Below are 20,057 nucleotides of genomic sequence, written 5' to 3'. Positions count from 1 at the left end.
TCATCACCACTCAACTTCACCAACTCTGCTATGTCCCGTGCAGTATCTTGTTGTCAGTCTAATCTAGATCATGTGTAATTGAATGGAATAGATCCCTTTTGGACAAAGTGGAGTCAGATGCTGCAGTGACCACAGGTGTGAGAGGATCTACAATTGGCATCTGGTGTTATCTCTCTGCTTCCACTCCAAATAAAGTTACCTGTTGTTACCTGAACGTCAAATACTAAGAATGGGCGGCCTATGAAAGAATTAGTACTTTCATTAAGTATACTAAACCGGCTAATTGGGAATAGACAAACTGTAAAAAGCCCTCTGAGAAAGCCCCTCTCTAACCTTTGTTAGTAAGCTTTTCTGTAGCCTGCCTGTTGATGTATTTTCGGTTTGAACAGTGCACAACATGAAGAGACGGAACACTGGTGGCTTGTCACAATGCCCCCCGATGACATCACAATAGCGCTGCTGCCTAGAAAACAAGCTGCGCAGAAGAAGTTGTTCTTTGGGTGGGAGGGTGGGCTAGTGGAAGGAGGGGGCAATCTCTTTTTTTCCCGGGTGGTAGGGGGATGACAGGAGAAGGGAAGCGGGTGGTGAGAAAGGTACAGAGGGCAGGGTTTGGGGGCTGGGAAGGAAAGGGAAAAGATTAGGGTTTGGGGATGATGAAAGGGCTTTCTACGGGTAAGGATGGCAAAGGGTGGCAGTGACGGAAAGTCAGGCAACCTGTCCTGTCCGTCTTTTTGTATCGTGAATTGGAAAGACTGCAAGGGGGAGGGGAGTTGCTTGCGCCCTAAAGGAGGAGTTATTCAGATTCATTGCAGTGGGCGGCGGCTGCAAAACGCACCATTCTTCTTGTTTTTGCTCTGCAAAGCAGCCTTTTCAAGGGTTGGCTTGGGTGACAAAATGTCTTGTGTAGGCGTGGGTTTGTCTCCCTCTCGCTCTCTCTCCCTAAGATGTGTCCGGCATAGGCCAGGGTGCCACTCGAGGCCCAAACCAATTCTGGTTATCGCTTCTCGGCCTTTTGGCTAAGATCAAGTGTAGTATCTGTTCTTATCAGTTTAATATCTGATACGTCCCCTATCTGGGGACCATATATTAAATGGATTTTTAGAACAGGGAGATGGAAAAAGAGCTTGCTCTGTCCACTCCACGCATTGACCTGGTATTGCAGTACCTCCAGGAACGGTGCACCCCTTCTTAACCCAGTTTCCAAAAGCAGAACTCGATTCACCTGATTCATATTAGCCCGATTAGCGAATTGAAATGAATTTTTATCTAACACACTTTTTACTTGCTTTATTCATCCAAATAGCAAACTCATCACCACTCAACTTCACCAACTCTGCTATGTCCCGTGCAGTATCTTGTTGTCAGTCTAATCTAGATCATGTGTAATTGAATGGAATAGATCCCTTTTGGACAAAGTGGAGTCAGATGCTGCAGTGACCACAGGTGTGAGAGGATCTACAATTGGCATCTGGTGTTATCTCTCTGCTTCCACTCCAAATAAAGTTACCTGTTGTTACCTGAACGTCAAATACTAAGAATGGGCGGCCTATGAAAGAATTAGTACTTTCATTAAGTATACTAAACCGGCTAATTGGGAATAGACAAACTGTAAAAAGCCCTCTGAGAAAGCCCCTCTCTAACCTTTGTTAGTAAGCTTTTCTGTAGCCTGCCTGTTGATGTATTTTCGGTTTGAACAGTGCACAACATGAAGAGACGGAACACTGGCGGCTTGTCACAATGCCCCCCGATGACATCACAATAGCGCTGCTGCCTAGAAAACAAGCTGCGCAGAAGAAGTTGTTCTTTGGGTGGGAGGGTGGGCTAGTGGAAGGAGGGGGCAATCTCTTTTTTTCCCGGGTGGTAGGGGGATGACAGGAGAAGGGAAGCGGGTGGTGAGAAAGGTACAGAGGGCAGGGTTTGGGGGCTGGGAAGGAAAGGGAAAAGATTAGGGTTTGGGGATGATGAAAGGGCTTTCTACGGGTAAGGATGGCAAAGGGTGGCAGTGACGGAAAGTCAGGCAACCTGTCCTGTCCGTCTTTTTGTATCGTGAATTGGAAAGACTGCAAGGGGGAGGGGAGTTGCTTGCGCCCTAAAGGAGGAGTTATTCAGATTCATTGCAGTGGGCGGCGGCTGCAAAACGCACCATTCTTCTTGTTTTTGCTCTGCAAAGCAGCCTTTTCAAGGGTTGGCTTGGGTGACAAAATGTCTTGTGTAGGCGTGGGTTTGTCTCCCTCTCGCTCTCTCTCCCTAAGATGTGTCCGGCATAGGCCAGGGTGCCACTCGAGGCCCAAACCAATTCTGGTTATCGCTTCTCGGCCTTTTGGCTAAGATCAAGTGTAGTATCTGTGAGGCTCGGCAGATGCAATGCACACTGGAAGGTTGCGCTTGCTAGTACTCTTGATGTATAGTATATTCATCTAGAGGAAAACATGGCCCTACCAGGATCGAGGCTATTAGACTGAGTAAGTGTGGGGGCTATGGTGCAATGTGCCCCAGGACTGACGACCCTGGAGTGAGTCTGAGCTTGCTGGCTTGGGACCCCGGCGAGCCTTGGGCTCTGTAGCACACCGTACCTTGCCCTTTCATACTTTCTGAGCATATTGCTCTATCCCGGCCTTCTGGCTAGGAAGGGAAATTTTTATAATCATGGTCGGAGGTCCGTTCAGCTTTGGGCTGAGAAACCAACACCCGGTTGGAGGTCTTGGTCAGCTTCGGCTGAGAAACCAACACCCGGTTGGAGGTCTGGGTCAGCTTCGGCTGAGAAACCAACACCCGGTTGGAGGTCCGGGTCAGCTTCGGCTGAGAAACCAACACCCGGTTGGAGGTCCGGTTAGCCTTGGGCTGAGAAACCAACACCGGTTGACGGTCCGGGCAGTTTCGGCTGCGAAACCAACAACTAGTAGCTCTCTACTCCACTTGGGTAAGATGCCTGGGTGGACGCTGGGAGCAACGACAAGGCTCAACCAGGCTTCGGCTTGGGGGAGCACCGAAGATCCCTGACCCTTGCTGTGGCCTTCTGGCTCGGAGGGACGGGGTTGATTTTTGGGGACCCTCTCCTCACGGAGGGGTCCACACGAATCCTAGCCTTTGCACTGTTTTTGGTGTGACTTCGGTCATGCATTTTTTGCGGTGCTTTGGAAAGCTTCATTAAATCAAAAATCTGTTATAATCCCGGTCGGAGGTCTGGTCAGCTTTGGGCTGAGAAACTAACACCCGGTTGGAGGTCTGGGTCAGCTTCGGCTGAGAAACCAACACCCGGTTGGAGGTCTGGGTCAGCTTCGGCTGAGAAACCAACACCCGGTTGGAGGTCCGGTTAGCCTTGGGCTGAGAAACCAACACCGGTTGACGGTCCGGGCAGTTTCGGCTGCGAAACCAACAACTAGTAGCTCTCTACTCCACTTGGGTAAGATGCCTGGGTGGACGCTGGGAGCAACGACAAGGCTCAACCAGGCTTCGGCTTGGGGGAGCACCGAAGATCCCTGACCCTTGCTGTGGCCTTCTGGCTCGGAGGGACGGGGTTGATTTTTGGGGACCCTCTCCTCACGGTGGGGTCCACACGAATCCTAGCCTTTGCACTGTTTTTGGTGTGACTTCGGTCATGCATTTTTTGTGGTGCTTTGGAAAGCTTCATTAAATCAAAATCTGTTCTTATCAGTTTAATATCTGATACGTCCCCTATCTGGGGACCATATATTAAATGGATTTTTAGAACAGGGAGATGGAAAAAGAGCTTGCTCTGTCCACTCCACGCATTGACCTGGTATTGCAGTACCTCCAGGAACGGTGCACCCCTTCTTAACCCAGTTTCCAAAAGCAGAACTCGATTCACCTGATTCATATTAGCCCGATTAGCGAATTGAAATGAATTTTTATCTAACACACTTTTTACTTGCTTTATTCATCCAAATAGCAAACTCATCACCACTCAACTTCACCAACTCTGCTATGTCCCGTGCAGTATCTTGTTGTCAGTCTAATCTAGATCATGTGTAATTGAATGGAATAGATCCCTTTTGGACAAAGTGGAGTCAGATGCTGCAGTGACCACAGGTGTGAGAGGATCTACAATTGGCATCTGGTGTTATCTCTCTGCTTCCACTCCAAATAAAGTTACCTGTTGTTACCTGAACGTCAAATACTAAGAATGGGCGGCCTATGAAAGAATTAGTACTTTCATTAAGTATACTAAACCGGCTAATTGGGAATAGACAAACTGTAAAAAGCCCTCTGAGAAAGCCCCTCTCTAACCTTTGTTAGTAAGCTTTTCTGTAGCCTGCCTGTTGATGTATTTTCGGTTTGAACAGTGCACAACATGAAGAGACGGAACACTGGCGGCTTGTCACAATGCCCCCCGATGACATCACAATAGCGCTGCTGCCTAGAAAACAAGCTGCGCAGAAGAAGTTGTTCTTTGGGTGGGAGGGTGGGCTAGTGGAAGGAGGGGGCAATCTCTTTTTTTCCCGGGTGGTAGGGGGATGACAGGAGAAGGGAAGCGGGTGGTGAGAAAGGTACAGAGGGCAGGGTTTGGGGGCTGGGAAGGAAAGGGAAAAGATTAGGGTTTGGGGATGATGAAAGGGCTTTCTACGGGTAAGGATGGCAAAGGGTGGCAGTGACGGAAAGTCAGGCAACTTGTCCTGTCCGTCTTTTTGTATCGTGAATTGGAAAGACTGCAAGGGGGAGGGGAGTTGCTTGCGCCCTAAAGGAGGAGTTATTCAGATTCATTGCAGTGGGCGGCGGCTGCAAAACGCACCATTCTTCTTGTTTTTGCTCTGCAAAGCAGCCTTTTCAAGGGTTGGCTTGGGTGACAAAATGTCTTGTGTAGGCGTGGGTTTGTCTCCCTCTCGCTCTCTCTCCCTAAGATGTGTCCGGCATAGGCCAGGGTGCCACTCGAGGCCCAAACCAATTCTGGTTATCGCTTCTCGGCCTTTTGGCTAAGATCAAGTGTAGTATCTGTTCTTATCAGTTTAATATCTGATACGTCCCCTATCTGGGGACCATATATTAAATGGATTTTTAGAACAGGGAGATGGAAAAAGAGCTTGCTCTGTCCACTCCACGCATTGACCTGGTATTGCAGTACCTCCAGGAACGGTGCACCCCTTCTTAACCCAGTTTCCAAAAGCAGAACTCGATTCACCTGATTCATATTAGCCCGATTAGCGAATTGAAATGAATTTTTATCTAACACACTTTTTACTTGCTTTATTCATCCAAATAGCAAACTCATCACCACTCAACTTCACCAACTCTGCTATGTCCCGTGCAGTATCTTGTTGTCAGTCTAATCTAGATCATGTGTAATTGAATGGAATAGATCCCTTTTGGACAAAGTGGAGTCAGATGCTGCAGTGACCACAGGTGTGAGAGGATCTACAATTGGCATCTGGTGTTATCTCTCTGCTTCCACTCCAAATAAAGTTACCTGTTGTTACCTGAACGTCAAATACTAAGAATGGGCGGCCTATGAAAGAATTAGTACTTTCATTAAGTATACTAAACCGGCTAATTGGGAATAGACAAACTGTAAAAAGCCCTCTGAGAAAGCCCCTCTCTAACCTTTGTTAGTAAGCTTTTCTGTTGCCTGCCTGTTGATGTATTTTCGGTTTGAACAGTGCACAACATGAAGAGACGGAACACTGGCGGCTTGTCACAATGCCCCCCGATGACATCACAATAGCGCTGCTGCCTAGAAAACAAGCTGCGCAGAAGAAGTTGTTCTTTGGGTGGGAGGGTGGGCTAGTGGAAGGAGGGGGCAATCTCTTTTTTTCCCGGGTGGTAGGGGGATGACAGGAGAAGGGAAGCGGGTGGTGAGAAAGGTACAGAGGGCAGGGTTTGGGGGCTGGGAAGGAAAGGGAAAAGATTAGGGTTTGGGGATGATGAAAGGGCTTTCTACGGGTAAGGATGGCAAAGGGTGGCAGTGACGGAAAGTCAGGCAACCTGTCCTGTCCGTCTTTTTGTATCGTGAATTGGAAAGACTGCAAGGGGGAGGGGAGTTGCTTGCGCCCTAAAGGAGGAGTTATTCAGATTCATTGCAGTGGGCGGCGGCTGCAAAACGCACCATTCTTCTTGTTTTTGCTCTGCAAAGCAGCCTTTTCAAGGGTTGGCTTGGGTGACAAAATGTCTTGTGTAGGCGTGGGTTTGTCTCCCTCTCGCTCTCTCTCCCTAAGATGTGTCCGGCATAGGCCAGGGTGCCACTCGAGGCCCAAACCAATTCTGGTTATCGCTTCTCGGCCTTTTGGCTAAGATCAAGTGTAGTATCTGTTCTTATCAGTTTAATATCTGATACGTCCCCTATCTGGGGACCATATATTAAATGGATTTTTAGAACAGGGAGATGGAAAAAGAGCTTGCTCTGTCCACTCCACGCATTGACCTGGTATTGCAGTACCTCCAGGAACGGTGCACCCCTTCTTAACCCAGTTTCCAAAAGCAGAACTCGATTCACCTGATTCATATTAGCCCGATTAGCGAATTGAAATGAATTTTTATCTAACACACTTTTTACTTGCTTTATTCATCCAAATAGCAAACTCATCACCACTCAACTTCACCAACTCTGCTATGTCCCGTGCAGTATCTTGTTGTCAGTCTAATCTAGATCATGTGTAATTGAATGGAATAGATCCCTTTTGGACAAAGTGGAGTCAGATGCTGCAGTGACCACAGGTGTGAGAGGATCTACAATTGGCATCTGGTGTTATCTCTCTGCTTCCACTCCAAATAAAGTTACCTGTTGTTACCTGAACGTCAAATACTAAGAATGGGCGGCCTATGAAAGAATTAGTACTTTCATTAAGTATACTAAACCGGCTAATTGGGAATAGACAAACTGTAAAAAGCCCTCTGAGAAAGCCCCTCTCTAACCTTTGTTAGTAAGCTTTTCTGTAGCCTGCCTGTTGATGTATTTTCGGTTTGAACAGTGCACAACATGAAGAGACGGAACACTGGCGGCTTGTCACAATGCCCCCCGATGACATCACAATAGCGCTGCTGCCTAGAAAACAAGCTGCGCAGAAGAAGTTGTTCTTTGGGTGGGAGGGTGGGCTAGTGGAAGGAGGGGGCAATCTCTTTTTTTCCCGGGTGGTAGGGGGATGACAGGAGAAGGGAAGCGGGTGGTGAGAAAGGTACAGAGGGCAGGGTTTGGGGGCTGGGAAGGAAAGGGAAAAGATTAGGGTTTGGGGATGATGAAAGGGCTTTCTACGGGTAAGGATGGCAAAGGGTGGCAGTGACGGAAAGTCAGGCAACCTGTCCTGTCCGTCTTTTTGTATCGTGAATTGGAAAGACTGCAAGGGGGAGGGGAGTTGCTTGCGCCCTAAAGGAGGAGTTATTCAGATTCATTGCAGTGGGCGGCGGCTGCAAAACGCACCATTCTTCTTGTTTTTGCTCTGCAAAGCAGCCTTTTCAAGGGTTGGCTTGGGTGACAAAATGTCTTGTGTAGGCGTGGGTTTGTCTCCCTCTCGCTCTCTCTCCCTAAGATGTGTCCGGCATAGGCCAGGGTGCCACTCGAGGCCCAAACCAATTCTGGTTATCGCTTCTCGGCCTTTTGGCTAAGATCAAGTGTAGTATCTGTTCTTATCAGTTTAATATCTGATACGTCCCCTATCTGGGGACCATATATTAAATGGATTTTTAGAACAGGGAGATGGAAAAAGAGCTTGCTCTGTCCACTCCACGCATTGACCTGGTATTGCAGTACCTCCAGGAACGGTGCACCCCTTCTTAACCCAGTTTCCAAAAGCAGAACTCGATTCACCTGATTCATATTAGCCCGATTAGCGAATTGAAATGAATTTTTATCTAACACACTTTTTACTTGCTTTATTCATCCAAATAGCAAACTCATCACCACTCAACTTCACCAACTCTGCTATGTCCCGTGCAGTATCTTGTTGTCAGTCTAATCTAGATCATGTGTAATTGAATGGAATAGATCCCTTTTGGACAAAGTGGAGTCAGATGCTGCAGTGACCACAGGTGTGAGAGGATCTACAATTGGCATCTGGTGTTATCTCTCTGCTTCCACTCCAAATAAAGTTACCTGTTGTTACCTGAACGTCAAATACTAAGAATGGGCGGCCTATGAAAGAATTAGTACTTTCATTAAGTATACTAAACCGGCTAATTGGGAATAGACAAACTGTAAAAAGCCCTCTGAGAAAGCCCCTCTCTAACCTTTGTTAGTAAGCTTTTCTGTAGCCTGCCTGTTGATGTATTTTCGGTTTGAACAGTGCACAACATGAAGAGACGGAACACTGGCGGCTTGTCACAATGCCCCCCGATGACATCACAATAGCGCTGCTGCCTAGAAAACAAGCTGCGCAGAAGAAGTTGTTCTTTGGGTGGGAGGGTGGGCTAGTGGAAGGAGGGGGCAATCTCTTTTTTTCCCGGGTGGTAGGGGGATGACAGGAGAAGGGAAGCGGGTGGTGAGAAAGGTACAGAGGGCAGGGTTTGGGGGCTGGGAAGGAAAGGGAAAAGATTAGGGTTTGGGGATGATGAAAGGGCTTTCTACGGGTAAGGATGGCAAAGGGTGGCAGTGACGGAAAGTCAGGCAACCTGTCCTGTCCGTCTTTTTGTATCGTGAATTGGAAAGACTGCAAGGGGGAGGGGAGTTGCTTGCGCCCTAAAGGAGGAGTTATTCAGATTCATTGCAGTGGGCGGCGGCTGCAAAACGCACCATTCTTCTTGTTTTTGCTCTGCAAAGCAGCCTTTTCAAGGGTTGGCTTGGGTGACAAAATGTCTTGTGTAGGCGTGGGTTTGTCTCCCTCTCGCTCTCTCTCCCTAAGATGTGTCCGGCATAGGCCAGGGTGCCACTCGAGGCCCAAACCAATTCTGGTTATCGCTTCTCGGCCTTTTGGCTAAGATCAAGTGTAGTATCTGTTCTTATCAGTTTAATATCTGATACGTCCCCTATCTGGGGACCATATATTAAATGGATTTTTAGAACAGGGAGATGGAAAAAGAGCTTGCTCTGTCCACTCCACGCATTGACCTGGTATTGCAGTACCTCCAGGAACGGTGCACCCCTTCTTAACCCAGTTTCCAAAAGCAGAACTCGATTCACCTGATTCATATTAGCCCGATTAGCGAATTGAAATGAATTTTTATCTAACACACTTTTTACTTGCTTTATTCATCCAAATAGCAAACTCATCACCACTCAACTTCACCAACTCTGCTATGTCCCGTGCAGTATCTTGTTGTCAGTCTAATCTAGATCATGTGTAATTGAATGGAATAGATCCCTTTTGGACAAAGTGGAGTCAGATGCTGCAGTGACCACAGGTGTGAGAGGATCTACAATTGGCATCTGGTGTTATCTCTCTGCTTCCACTCCAAATAAAGTTACCTGTTGTTACCTGAACGTCAAATACTAAGAATGGGCGGCCTATGAAAGAATTAGTACTTTCATTAAGTATACTAAACCGGCTAATTGGGAATAGACAAACTGTAAAAAGCCCTCTGAGAAAGCCCCTCTCTAACCTTTGTTAGTAAGCTTTTCTGTAGCCTGCCTGTTGATGTATTTTCGGTTTGAACAGTGCACAACATGAAGAGACGGAACACTGGCGGCTTGTCACAATGCCCCCCGATGACATCACAATAGCGCTGCTGCCTAGAAAACAAGCTGCGCAGAAGAAGTTGTTCTTTGGGTGGGAGGGTGGGCTAGTGGAAGGAGGGGGCAATCTCTTTTTTTCCCGGGTGGTAGGGGGATGACAGGAGAAGGGAAGCGGGTGGTGAGAAAGGTACAGAGGGCAGGGTTTGGGGGCTGGGAAGGAAAGGGAAAAGATTAGGGTTTGGGGATGATGAAAGGGCTTTCTACGGGTAAGGATGGCAAAGGGTGGCAGTGACGGAAAGTCAGGCAACCTGTCCTGTCCGTCTTTTTGTATCGTGAATTGGAAAGACTGCAAGGGGGAGGGGAGTTGCTTGCGCCCTAAAGGAGGAGTTATTCAGATTCATTGCAGTGGGCGGCGGCTGCAAAACGCACCATTCTTCTTGTTTTTGCTCTGCAAAGCAGCCTTTTCAAGGGTTGGCTTGGGTGACAAAATGTCTTGTGTAGGCGTGGGTTTGTCTCCCTCTCGCTCTCTCTCCCTAAGATGTGTCCGGCATAGGCCAGGGTGCCACTCGAGGCCCAAACCAATTCTGGTTATCGCTTCTCGGCCTTTTGGCTAAGATCAAGTGTAGTATCTGTTCTTATCAGTTTAATATCTGATACGTCCCCTATCTGGGGACCATATCTTAAATGGATTTTTAGAACAGGGAGATGGAAAAAGAGCTTGCTCTGTCCACTCCACGCATTGACCTGGTATTGCAGTACCTCCAGGAACGGTGCACCCCTTCTTAACCCAGTTTCCAAAAGCAGAACTCGATTCACCTGATTCATATTAGCCCGATTAGCGAATTGAAATGAATTTTTATCTAACACACTTTTTACTTGCTTTATTCATCCAAATAGCAAACTCATCACCACTCAACTTCACCAACTCTGCTATGTCCCGTGCAGTATCTTGTTGTCAGTCTAATCTAGATCATGTGTAATTGAATGGAATAGATCCCTTTTGGACAAAGTGGAGTCAGATGCTGCAGTGACCACAGGTGTGAGAGGATCTACAATTGGCATCTGGTGTTATCTCTCTGCTTCCACTCCAAATAAAGTTACCTGTTGTTACCTGAACGTCAAATACTAAGAATGGGCGGCCTATGAAAGAATTAGTACTTTAATTAAGTATACTAAACCGGCTAATTGGGAATAGACAAACTGTAAAAAGCCCTCTGAGAAAGCCCCTCTCTAACCTTTGTTAGTAAGCTTTTCTGTAGCCTGCCTGTTGATGTATTTTCGGTTTGAACAGTGCACAACATGAAGAGACGGAACACTGGCGGCTTGTCACAATGCCCCCCGATGACATCACAATAGCGCTGCTGCCTAGAAAACAAGCTGCGCAGAAGAAGTTGTTCTTTGGGTGGGAGGGTGGGCTAGTGGAAGGAGGGGGCAATCTCTTTTTTTCCCGGGTGGTAGGGGGATGACAGGAGAAGGGAAGCGGGTGGTGAGAAAGGTACAGAGGGCAGGGTTTGGGGGCTGGGAAGGAAAGGGAAAAGATTAGGGTTTGGGGATGATGAAAGGGCTTTCTACGGGTAAGGATGGCAAAGGGTGGCAGTGACGGAAAGTCAGGCAACCTGTCCTGTCCGTCTTTTTGTATCGTGAATTGGAAAGACTGCAAGGGGGAGGGGAGTTGCTTGCGCCCTAAAGGAGGAGTTATTCAGATTCATTGCAGTGGGCGGCGGCTGCAAAACGCACCATTCTTCTTGTTTTTGCTCTGCAAAGCAGCCTTTTCAAGGGTTGGCTTGGGTGACAAAATGTCTTGTGTAGGCGTGGGTTTGTCTCCCTCTCGCTCTCTCTCCCTAAGATGTGTCCGGCATAGGCCAGGGTGCCACTCGAGGCCCAAACCAATTCTGGTTATCGCTTCTCGGCCTTTTGGCTAAGATCAAGTGTAGTATCTGTTCTTATCAGTTTAATATCTGATACGTCCCCTATCTGGGGACCATATATTAAATGGATTTTTAGAACAGGGAGATGGAAAAAGAGCTTGCTCTGTCCACTCCACGCATTGACCTGGTATTGCAGTACCTCCAGGAACGGTGCACCCCTTCTTAACCCAGTTTCCAAAAGCAGAACTCGATTCACCTGATTCATATTAGCCCAATTAGCGAATTGAAATGAATTTTTATCTAACACACTTTTTACTTGCTTTATTCATCCAAATAGCAAACTCATCACCACTCAACTTCACCAACTCTGCTATGTCCCGTGCAGTATCTTGTTGTCAGTCTAATCTAGATCATGTGTAATTGAATGGAATAGATCCCTTTTGGACAAAGTGGAGTCAGATGCTGCAGTGACCACAGGTGTGAGAGGATCTACAATTGGCATCTGGTGTTATCTCTCTGCTTCCACTCCAAATAAAGTTACCTGTTGTTACCTGAACGTCAAATACTAAGAATGGGCGGCCTATGAAAGAATTAGTACTTTCATTAAGTATACTAAACCGGCTAATTGGGAATAGACAAACTGTAAAAAGCCCTCTGAGAAAGCCCCTCTCTAACCTTTGTTAGTAAGCTTTTCTGTAGCCTGCCTGTTGATGTATTTTCGGTTTGAACAGTGCACAACATGAAGAGACGGAACACTGGCGGCTTGTCACAATGCCCCCCGATGACATCACAATAGCGCTGCTGCCTAGAAAACAAGCTGCGCAGAAGAAGTTGTTCTTTGGGTGGGAGGGTGGGCTAGTGGAAGGAGGGGGCAATCTCTTTTTTTCCCGGGTGGTAGGGGGATGACAGGAGAAGGGAAGCGGGTGGTGAGAAAGGTACAGAGGGCAGGGTTTGGGGGCTGGGAAGGAAAGGGAAAAGATTAGGGTTTGGGGATGATGAAAGGGCTTTCTACGGGTAAGGATGGCAAAGGGTGGCAGTGACGGAAAGTCAGGCAACCTGTCCTGTCCGTCTTTTTGTATCGTGAATTGGAAAGACTGCAAGGGGGAGGGGAGTTGCTTGCGCCCTAAAGGAGGAGTTATTCAGATTCATTGCAGTGGGCGGCGGCTGCAAAACGCACCATTCTTCTTGTTTTTGCTCTGCAAAGCAGCCTTTTCAAGGGTTGGCTTGGGTGACAAAATGTCTTGTGTAGGCGTGGGTTTGTCTCCCTCTCGCTCTCTCTCCCTAAGATGTGTCCGGCATAGGCCAGGGTGCCACTCGAGGCCCAAACCAATTCTGGTTATCGCTTCTCGGCCTTTTGGCTAAGATCAAGTGTAGTATCTGTTCTTATCAGTTTAATATCTGATACGTCCCCTATCTGGGGACCATATATTAAATGGATTTTTAGAACAGGGAGATGGAAAAAGAGCTTGCTCTGTCCACTCCACGCATTGACCTGGTATTGCAGTACCTCCAGGAACGGTGTACCCCTTCTTAACCCAGTTTCCAAAAGCAGAACTCGATTCACCTGATTCATATTAGCCCGATTAGCGAATTGAAATGAATTTTTATCTAACACACTTTTTACTTGCTTTATTCATCCAAATAGCAAACTCATCACCACTCAACTTCACCAACTCTGCTATGTCCCGTGCAGTATCTTGTTGTCAGTCTAATCTAGATCATGTGTAATTGAATGGAATAGATCCCTTTTGGACAAAGTGGAGTCAGATGCTGCAGTGACCACAGGTGTGAGAGGATCTACAATTGGCATCTGGTGTTATCTCTCTGCTTCCACTCCAAATAAAGTTACCTGTTGTTACCTGAACGTCAAATACTAAGAATGGGCGGCCTATGAAAGAATTAGTACTTTCATTAAGTATACTAAACCGGCTAATTGGGAATAGACAAACTGTAAAAAGCCCTCTGAGAAAGCCCCTCTCTAACCTTTGTTAGTAAGCTTTTCTGTAGCCTGCCTGTTGATGTATTTTCGGTTTGAACAGTGCACAACATGAAGAGACGGAACACTGGCGGCTTGTCACAATGCCCCCCGATGACATCACAATAGCGCTGCTGCCTAGAAAACAAGCTGCGCAGAAGAAGTTGTTCTTTGGGTGGGAGGGTGGGCTAGTGGAAGGAGGGGGCAATCTCTTTTTTTCCCGGGTGGTAGGGGGATGACAGGAGAAGGGAAGCGGGTGGTGAGAAAGGTACAGAGGGCAGGGTTTGGGGGCTGGGAAGGAAAGGGAAAAGATTAGGGTTTGGGGATGATGAAAGGGCTTTCTACGGGTAAGGATGGCAAAGGGTGGCAGTGACGGAAAGTCAGGCAACCTGTCCTGTCCGTCTTTTTGTATCGTGAATTGGAAAGACTGCAAGGGGGAGGGGAGTTGCTTGCGCCCTAAAGGAGGAGTTATTCAGATTCATTGCAGTGGGCGGCGGCTGCAAAACGCACCATTCTTCTTGTTTTTGCTCTGCAAAGCAGCCTTTTCAAGGGTTGGCTTGGGTGACAAAATGTCTTGTGTAGGCGTGGGTTTGTCTCCCTCTCGCTCTCTCTCCCTAAGATGTGTCCGGCATAGGCCAGGGTGCCACTCGAGGCCCAAACCAATTCTGGTTATCGCTTCTCGGCCTTTTGGCTAAGATCAAGTGTAGTATCTGTTCTTATCAGTTTAATATCTGATACGTCCCCTATCTGGGGACCATATATTAAATGGATTTTTAGAACAGGGAGATGGAAAAAGAGCTTGCTCTGTCCACTCCACGCATTGACCTGGTATTGCAGTACCTCCAGGAACGGTGCACCCCTTCTTAACCCAGTTTCCAAAAGCAGAACTCGATTCACCTGATTCATATTAGCCCGATTAGCGAATTGAAATGAATTTTTATCTAACACACTTTTTACTTGCTTTATTCATCCAAATAGCAAACTCATCACCACTCAACTTCACCAACTCTGCTATGTCCCGTGCAGTATCTTGTTGTCAGTCTAATCTAGATCATGTGTAATTGAATGGAATAGATCCCTTTTGGACAAAGTGGAGTCAGATGCTGCAGTGACCACAGGTGTGAGAGGATCTACAATTGGCATCTGGTGTTATCTCTCTGCTTCCACTCCAAATAAAGTTACCTGTTGTTACCTGAACGTCAAATACTAAGAATGGGCGGCCTATGAAAGAATTAGTACTTTCATTAAGTATACTAAACCGGCTAATTGGGAATAGACAAACTGTAAAAAGCCCTCTGAGAAAGCCCCTCTCTAACCTTTGTTAGTAAGCTTTTCTGTAGCCTGCCTGTTGATGTATTTTCGGTTTGAACAGTGCACAACATGAAGAGACGGAACACTGGCGGCTTGTCACAATGCCCCCCGATGACATCACAATAGCGCTGCTGCCTAGAAAACAAGCTGCGCAGAAGAAGTTGTTCTTTGGGTGGGAGGGTGGGCTAGTGGAAGGAGGGGGCAATCTCTTTTTTTCCCGGGTGGTAGGGGGATGACAGGAGAAGGGAAGCGGGTGGTGAGAAAGGTACAGAGGGCAGGGTTTGGGGGCTGGGAAGGAAAGGGAAAAGATTAGGGTTTGGGGATGATGAAAGGGCTTTCTACGGGTAAGGATGGCAAAGGGTGGCAGTGACGGAAAGTCAGGCAACCTGTCCTGTCCGTCTTTTTGTATCGTGAATTGGAAAGACTGCAAGGGGGAGGGGAGTTGCTTGCGCCCTAAAGGAGGAGTTATTCAGATTCATTGCAGTGGGCGGCGGCTGCAAAACGCACCATTCTTCTTGTTTTTGCTCTGCAAAGCAGCCTTTTCAAGGGTTGGCTTGGGTGACAAAATGTCTTGTGTAGGCGTGGGTTTGTCTCCCTCTCGCTCTCTCTCCCTAAGATGTGTCCGGCATAGGCCAGGGTGCCACTCGAGGCCCAAACCAATTCTGGTTATCGCTTCTCGGCCTTTTGGCTAAGATCAAGTGTAGTATCTGTTCTTATCAGTTTAATATCTGATACGTCCCCTATCTGGGGACCATATATTAAATGGATTTTTAGAACAGGGAGATGGAAAAAGAGCTTGCTCTGTCCACTCCACGCATTGACCTGGTATTGCAGTACCTCCAGGAACGGTGCACCCCTTCTTAACCCAGTTTCCAAAAGCAGAACTCGATTCACCTGATTCATATTAGCCCGATTAGCGAATTGAAATGAATTTTTATCTAACACACTTTTTACTTGCTTTATTCATCCAAATAGCAAACTCATCACCACTCAACTTCACCAACTCTGCTATGTCCCGTGCAGTATCTTGTTGTCAGTCTAATCTAGATCATGTGTAATTGAATGGAATAGATCCCTTTTGGACAAAGTGGAGTCAGATGCTGCAGTGACCACAGGTGTGAGAGGATCTACAATTGGCATCTGGTGTTATCTCTCTGCTTCCACTCCAAATAAAGTTACCTGTTGTTACCTGAACGTCAAATACTAAGAATGGGCGGCCTATGAAAGAATTAGTACTTTCATTAAGTATACTAAACCGGCTAATTGGGAATAGACAAACTGTAAAAAGCCCTCTGAGAAAGCCCCTCTCTAACCTTTGTTAGTAAGCTTTTCTGTAGCCTGCCTGTTGATGTATTTTCGGTTTGAACAGTGCACAACATGAAGAGACGGAACACTGGCGGCTTGTCACAATGCCCCCCGATGACATCACAATAGCGCTGCTGCCTAGAAAACAAGCTGCGCAGAAGAAGTTGTTCTTTGGGTGGGAGGGTGGGCTAGTGGAAGGAGGGGGCAATCTCTTTTTTTCCCGGGTGGTAGGGGGATGACAGGAGAAGGGAAGCGGGTGGTGAGAAAGGTACAGAGGGCAGGGTTTGGGGGCTGGGAAGGAAAGGGAAAAGATTAGGGTTTGGGGATGATGAAAGGGCTTTCTACGGGTAAGGATGGCAAAGGGTGGCAGTGACGGAAAGTCAGGCAACCTGTCCTGTCCGTCTTTTTGTATCGTGAATTGGAAAGACTGCAAGGGGGAGGGGAGTTGCTTGCGCCCTAAAGGAGGAGTTATTCAGATTCATTGCAGTGGGCGGCGGCTGCAAAACGCACCATTCTTCTTGTTTTTGCTCTGCAAAGCAGCCTTTTCAAGGGTTGGCTTGGGTGACAAAATGTCTTGTGTAGGCGTGGGTTTGTCTCCCTCTCGCTCTCTCTCCCTAAGATGTGTCCGGCATAGGCCAGGGTGCCACTCGAGGCCCAAACCAATTCTGGTTATCGCTTCTCGGCCTTTTGGCTAAGATCAAGTGTAGTATCTGTTCTTATCAGTTTAATATCTGATACGTCCCCTATCTGGGGACCATATATTAAATGGATTTTTAGAACAGGGAGATGGAAAAAGAGCTTGCTCTGTCCACTCCACGCATTGACCTGGTATTGCAGTACCTCCAGGAACGGTGCACCCCTTCTTAACCCAGTTTCCAAAAGCAGAACTCGATTCACCTGATTCATATTAGCCCGATTAGCGAATTGAAATGAATTTTTATCTAACACACTTTTTACTTGCTTTATTCATCCAAATAGCAAACTCATCACCACTCAACTTCACCAACTCTGCTATGTCCCGTGCAGTATCTTGTTGTCAGTCTAATCTAGATCATGTGTAATTGAATGGAATAGATCCCTTTTGGACAAAGTGGAGTCAGATGCTGCAGTGACCACAGGTGTGAGAAGATCTACAATTGGCATCTGGTGTTATCTCTCTGCTTCCACTCCAAATAAAGTTACCTGTTGTTACCTGAACGTCAAATACTAAGAATGGGCGGCCTATGAAAGAATTAGTACTTTCATTAAGTATACTAAACCGGCTAATTGGGAATAGACAAACTGTAAAAAGCCCTCTGAGAAAGCCCCTCTCTTACCTTTGTTAGTAAGCTTTTCTGTAGCCTGCCTGTTGATGTATTTTCGGTTTGAACAGTGCACAACATGAAGAGACGGAACACTGGCGGCTTGTCACAATGCCCCCCGATGACATCACAATAGCGCTGCTGCCTAGAAAACAAGCTGCGCAGAAGAAGTTGTTCTTTGGGTGGGAGGGTGGGCTAGTGGAAGGAGGGGGCAATCTCTTTTTTTCCCGGGTGGTAGGGGGATGACAGGAGAAGGGAAGCGGGTGGTGAGAAAGGTACAGAGGGCAGGGTTTGGGGGCTGGGAAGGAAAGGGAAAAGATTAGGGTTTGGGGATGATGAAAGGGCTTTCTACGGGTAAGGATGGCAAAGGGTGGCAGTGACGGAAAGTCAGGCAACCTGTCCTGTCCGTCTTTTTGTATCGTGAATTGGAAAGACTGCAAGGGGGAGGGGAGTTGCTTGCGCCCTAAAGGAGGAGTTATTCAGATTCATTGCAGTGGGCGGCGGCTGCAAAATGCACCATTCTTCTTGTTTTTGCTCTGCAAAGCAGCCTTTTCAAGGGTTGGCTTGGGTGACAAAATGTCTTGTGTAGGCGTGGGTTTGTCTCCCTCTCGCTCTCTCTCCCTAAGATGTGTCCGGCATAGGCCAGGGTGCCACTCGAGGCCCAAACCAATTCTGGTTATCGCTTCTCGGCCTTTTGGCTAAGATCAAGTGTTGTATCTGTTCTTATCAGTTTAATATCTGATACGTCCCCTATCTGGGGACCATATATTAAATGGATTTTTAGAACAGGGAGATGGAAAAAGAGCTTGCTCTGTCCACTCCACGCATTGACCTGGTATTGCAGTACCTCCAGGAACGGTGCACCCCTTCTTAACCCAGTTTCCAAAAGCAGAACTCGATTCACCTGATTCATATTAGCCCGATTAGCGAATTGAAATGAATTTTTATCTAACACACTTTTTACTTGCTTTATTCATCCAAATAGCAAACTCATCACCACTCAACTTCACCAACTCTGCTATGTCCCGTGCAGTATCTTGTTGTCAGTCTAATCTAGATCATGTGTAATTGAATGGAATAGATCCCTTTTGGACAAAGTGGAGTCAGATGCTGCAGTGACCACAGGTGTGAGAGGATCTACAATTGGCATCTGGTGTTATCTCTCTGCTTCCACTCCAAATAAAGTTACCTGTTGTTACCTGAACGTCAAATACTAAGAATGGGCGGCCTATGAAAGAATTAGTACTTTCATTAAGTATACTAAACCGGCTAATTGGGAATAGACAAACTGTAAAAAGCCCTCTGAGAAAGCCCCTCTCTAACCTTTGTTAGTAAGCTTTTCTGTAGCCTGCCTGTTGATGTATTTTCGGTTTGAACAGTGCACAACATGAAGAGACGGAACACTGGCGGCTTGTCACAATGCCCCCCGATGACATCACAATAGCGCTGCTGCCTAGAAAACAAGCTGCGCAGAAGAAGTTGTTCTTTGGGTGGGAGGGTGGGCTAGTGGAAGGAGGGGGCAATCTCTTTTTTTCCCGGGTGGTAGGGGGATGACAGGAGAAGGGAAGCGGGTGGTGAGAAAGGTACAGAGGGCAGGGTTTGGGGGCTGGGAAGGAAAGGGAAAAGATTAGGGTTTGGGGATGATGAAAGGGCTTTCTACGGGTAAGGATGGCAAAGGGTGGCAGTGACGGAAAGTCAGGCAACCTGTCCTGTCCGTCTTTTTGTATCGTGAATTGGAAAGACTGCAAGGGGGAGGGGAGTTGCTTGCGCCCTAAAGGAGGAGTTATTCAGATTCATTGCAGTGGGCGGCGGCTGCAAAACGCACCATTCTTCTTGTTTTTGCTCTGCAAAGCAGCCTTTTCAAGGGTTGGCTTGGGTGACAAAATGTCTTGTGTAGGCGTGGGTTTGTCTCCCTCTCGCTCTCTCTCCCTAAGATGTGTCCGGCATAGGCCAGGGTGCCACTCGAGGCCCAAACCAATTCTGGTTATCGCTTCTCGGCCTTTTGGCTAAGATCAAGTGTAGTATCTGTTCTTATCAGTTTAATATCTGATACGTCCCCTATCTGGGGACCATATATTAAATGGATTTTTAGAACAGGGAGATGGAAAAAGAGCTTGCTCTGTCCACTCCACGCATTGACCTGGTATTGCAGTACCTCCAGGAACGGTGCACCCCTTCTTAACCCAGTTTCCAAAAGCAGAACTCGATTCACCTGATTCATATTAGCCCGATTAGCGAATTGAAATGAATTTTTATCTAACACACTTTTTACTTGCTTTATTCATCCAAATAGCAAACTCATCACCACTCAACTTCACCAACTCTGCTATGTCCCGTGCAGTATCTTGTTGTCAGTCTAATCTAGATCATGTGTAATTGAATGGAATAGATCCCTTTTGGACAAAGTGGAGTCAGATGCTGCAGTGACCACAGGTGTGAGAGGATCTACAATTGGCATCTGGTGTTATCTCTCTGCTTCCACTCCAAATAAAGTTACCTGTTGTTACCTGAACGTCAAATACTAAGAATGGGCGGCCTATGAAAGAATTAGTACTTTCATTAAGTATACTAAACCGGCTAATTGGGAATAGACAAACTGTAAAAAGCCCTCTGAGAAAGCCCCTCTCTAACCTTTGTTAGTAAGCTTTTCTGTAGCCTGCCTGTTGATGTATTTTCGGTTTGAACAGTGCACAACATGAAGAGACGGAACACTGGCGGCTTGTCACAATGCCCCCCGATGACAT

General features: G+C 47.1%; 14 non-coding genes and 1 pseudogene across 14 annotated transcripts; all 15 read left to right on the top strand.

Moving 5' to 3' along the window:
* Positions 1-996: 996 nt before the first annotated feature.
* Positions 997-1,187, top strand: LOC142284769 (U2 spliceosomal RNA). The gene has a single exon (XR_012746245.1). It is a non-coding gene; the product is annotated as a U2 spliceosomal RNA (small nuclear RNA).
* A 1,117-nt stretch (positions 1,188-2,304) lies between these two features.
* LOC142284755 (U2 spliceosomal RNA) lies at positions 2,305-2,431 on the top strand (annotated as a pseudogene).
* A 1,167-nt stretch (positions 2,432-3,598) lies between these two features.
* On the top strand, positions 3,599-3,794 carry LOC142284741 (U2 spliceosomal RNA). The gene has a single exon (XR_012746224.1). It is a non-coding gene; the product is annotated as a U2 spliceosomal RNA (small nuclear RNA).
* Positions 3,795-4,911: 1,117 nt separating this feature from the next.
* LOC142284768 (U2 spliceosomal RNA) lies at positions 4,912-5,102 on the top strand. Its single transcript, XR_012746244.1, has one exon. It is a non-coding gene; the product is annotated as a U2 spliceosomal RNA (small nuclear RNA).
* Positions 5,103-6,219: 1,117 nt separating this feature from the next.
* On the top strand, positions 6,220-6,410 carry LOC142284767 (U2 spliceosomal RNA). Its single transcript, XR_012746243.1, has one exon. It is a non-coding gene; the product is annotated as a U2 spliceosomal RNA (small nuclear RNA).
* A 1,117-nt stretch (positions 6,411-7,527) lies between these two features.
* LOC142284766 (U2 spliceosomal RNA) lies at positions 7,528-7,718 on the top strand. Its single transcript, XR_012746242.1, has one exon. It is a non-coding gene; the product is annotated as a U2 spliceosomal RNA (small nuclear RNA).
* Positions 7,719-8,835: 1,117 nt separating this feature from the next.
* LOC142284765 (U2 spliceosomal RNA) lies at positions 8,836-9,026 on the top strand. The gene has a single exon (XR_012746241.1). It is a non-coding gene; the product is annotated as a U2 spliceosomal RNA (small nuclear RNA).
* A 1,117-nt stretch (positions 9,027-10,143) lies between these two features.
* Positions 10,144-10,334, top strand: LOC142284727 (U2 spliceosomal RNA). The gene has a single exon (XR_012746212.1). It is a non-coding gene; the product is annotated as a U2 spliceosomal RNA (small nuclear RNA).
* A 1,117-nt stretch (positions 10,335-11,451) lies between these two features.
* Positions 11,452-11,642, top strand: LOC142284764 (U2 spliceosomal RNA). Its single transcript, XR_012746240.1, has one exon. It is a non-coding gene; the product is annotated as a U2 spliceosomal RNA (small nuclear RNA).
* A 1,117-nt stretch (positions 11,643-12,759) lies between these two features.
* LOC142284731 (U2 spliceosomal RNA) lies at positions 12,760-12,950 on the top strand. Its single transcript, XR_012746215.1, has one exon. It is a non-coding gene; the product is annotated as a U2 spliceosomal RNA (small nuclear RNA).
* A 1,117-nt stretch (positions 12,951-14,067) lies between these two features.
* On the top strand, positions 14,068-14,258 carry LOC142284763 (U2 spliceosomal RNA). Its single transcript, XR_012746239.1, has one exon. It is a non-coding gene; the product is annotated as a U2 spliceosomal RNA (small nuclear RNA).
* Positions 14,259-15,375: 1,117 nt separating this feature from the next.
* On the top strand, positions 15,376-15,566 carry LOC142284762 (U2 spliceosomal RNA). The gene has a single exon (XR_012746238.1). It is a non-coding gene; the product is annotated as a U2 spliceosomal RNA (small nuclear RNA).
* A 1,117-nt stretch (positions 15,567-16,683) lies between these two features.
* Positions 16,684-16,874, top strand: LOC142284761 (U2 spliceosomal RNA). The gene has a single exon (XR_012746237.1). It is a non-coding gene; the product is annotated as a U2 spliceosomal RNA (small nuclear RNA).
* A 1,117-nt stretch (positions 16,875-17,991) lies between these two features.
* Positions 17,992-18,182, top strand: LOC142284736 (U2 spliceosomal RNA). The gene has a single exon (XR_012746220.1). It is a non-coding gene; the product is annotated as a U2 spliceosomal RNA (small nuclear RNA).
* A 1,117-nt stretch (positions 18,183-19,299) lies between these two features.
* LOC142284760 (U2 spliceosomal RNA) lies at positions 19,300-19,490 on the top strand. Its single transcript, XR_012746236.1, has one exon. It is a non-coding gene; the product is annotated as a U2 spliceosomal RNA (small nuclear RNA).
* Positions 19,491-20,057: the final 567 nt, after the last annotated feature.

Source organism: Anomaloglossus baeobatrachus, unplaced genomic scaffold (genome assembly GCF_048569485.1).
Source record: "Anomaloglossus baeobatrachus isolate aAnoBae1 unplaced genomic scaffold, aAnoBae1.hap1 Scaffold_573, whole genome shotgun sequence".
In the NCBI taxonomy this organism is placed as follows: domain Eukaryota; kingdom Metazoa; phylum Chordata; class Amphibia; order Anura; family Aromobatidae; genus Anomaloglossus; species Anomaloglossus baeobatrachus.
This window is presented reverse-complemented; position numbering and strand designations above follow the sequence as displayed.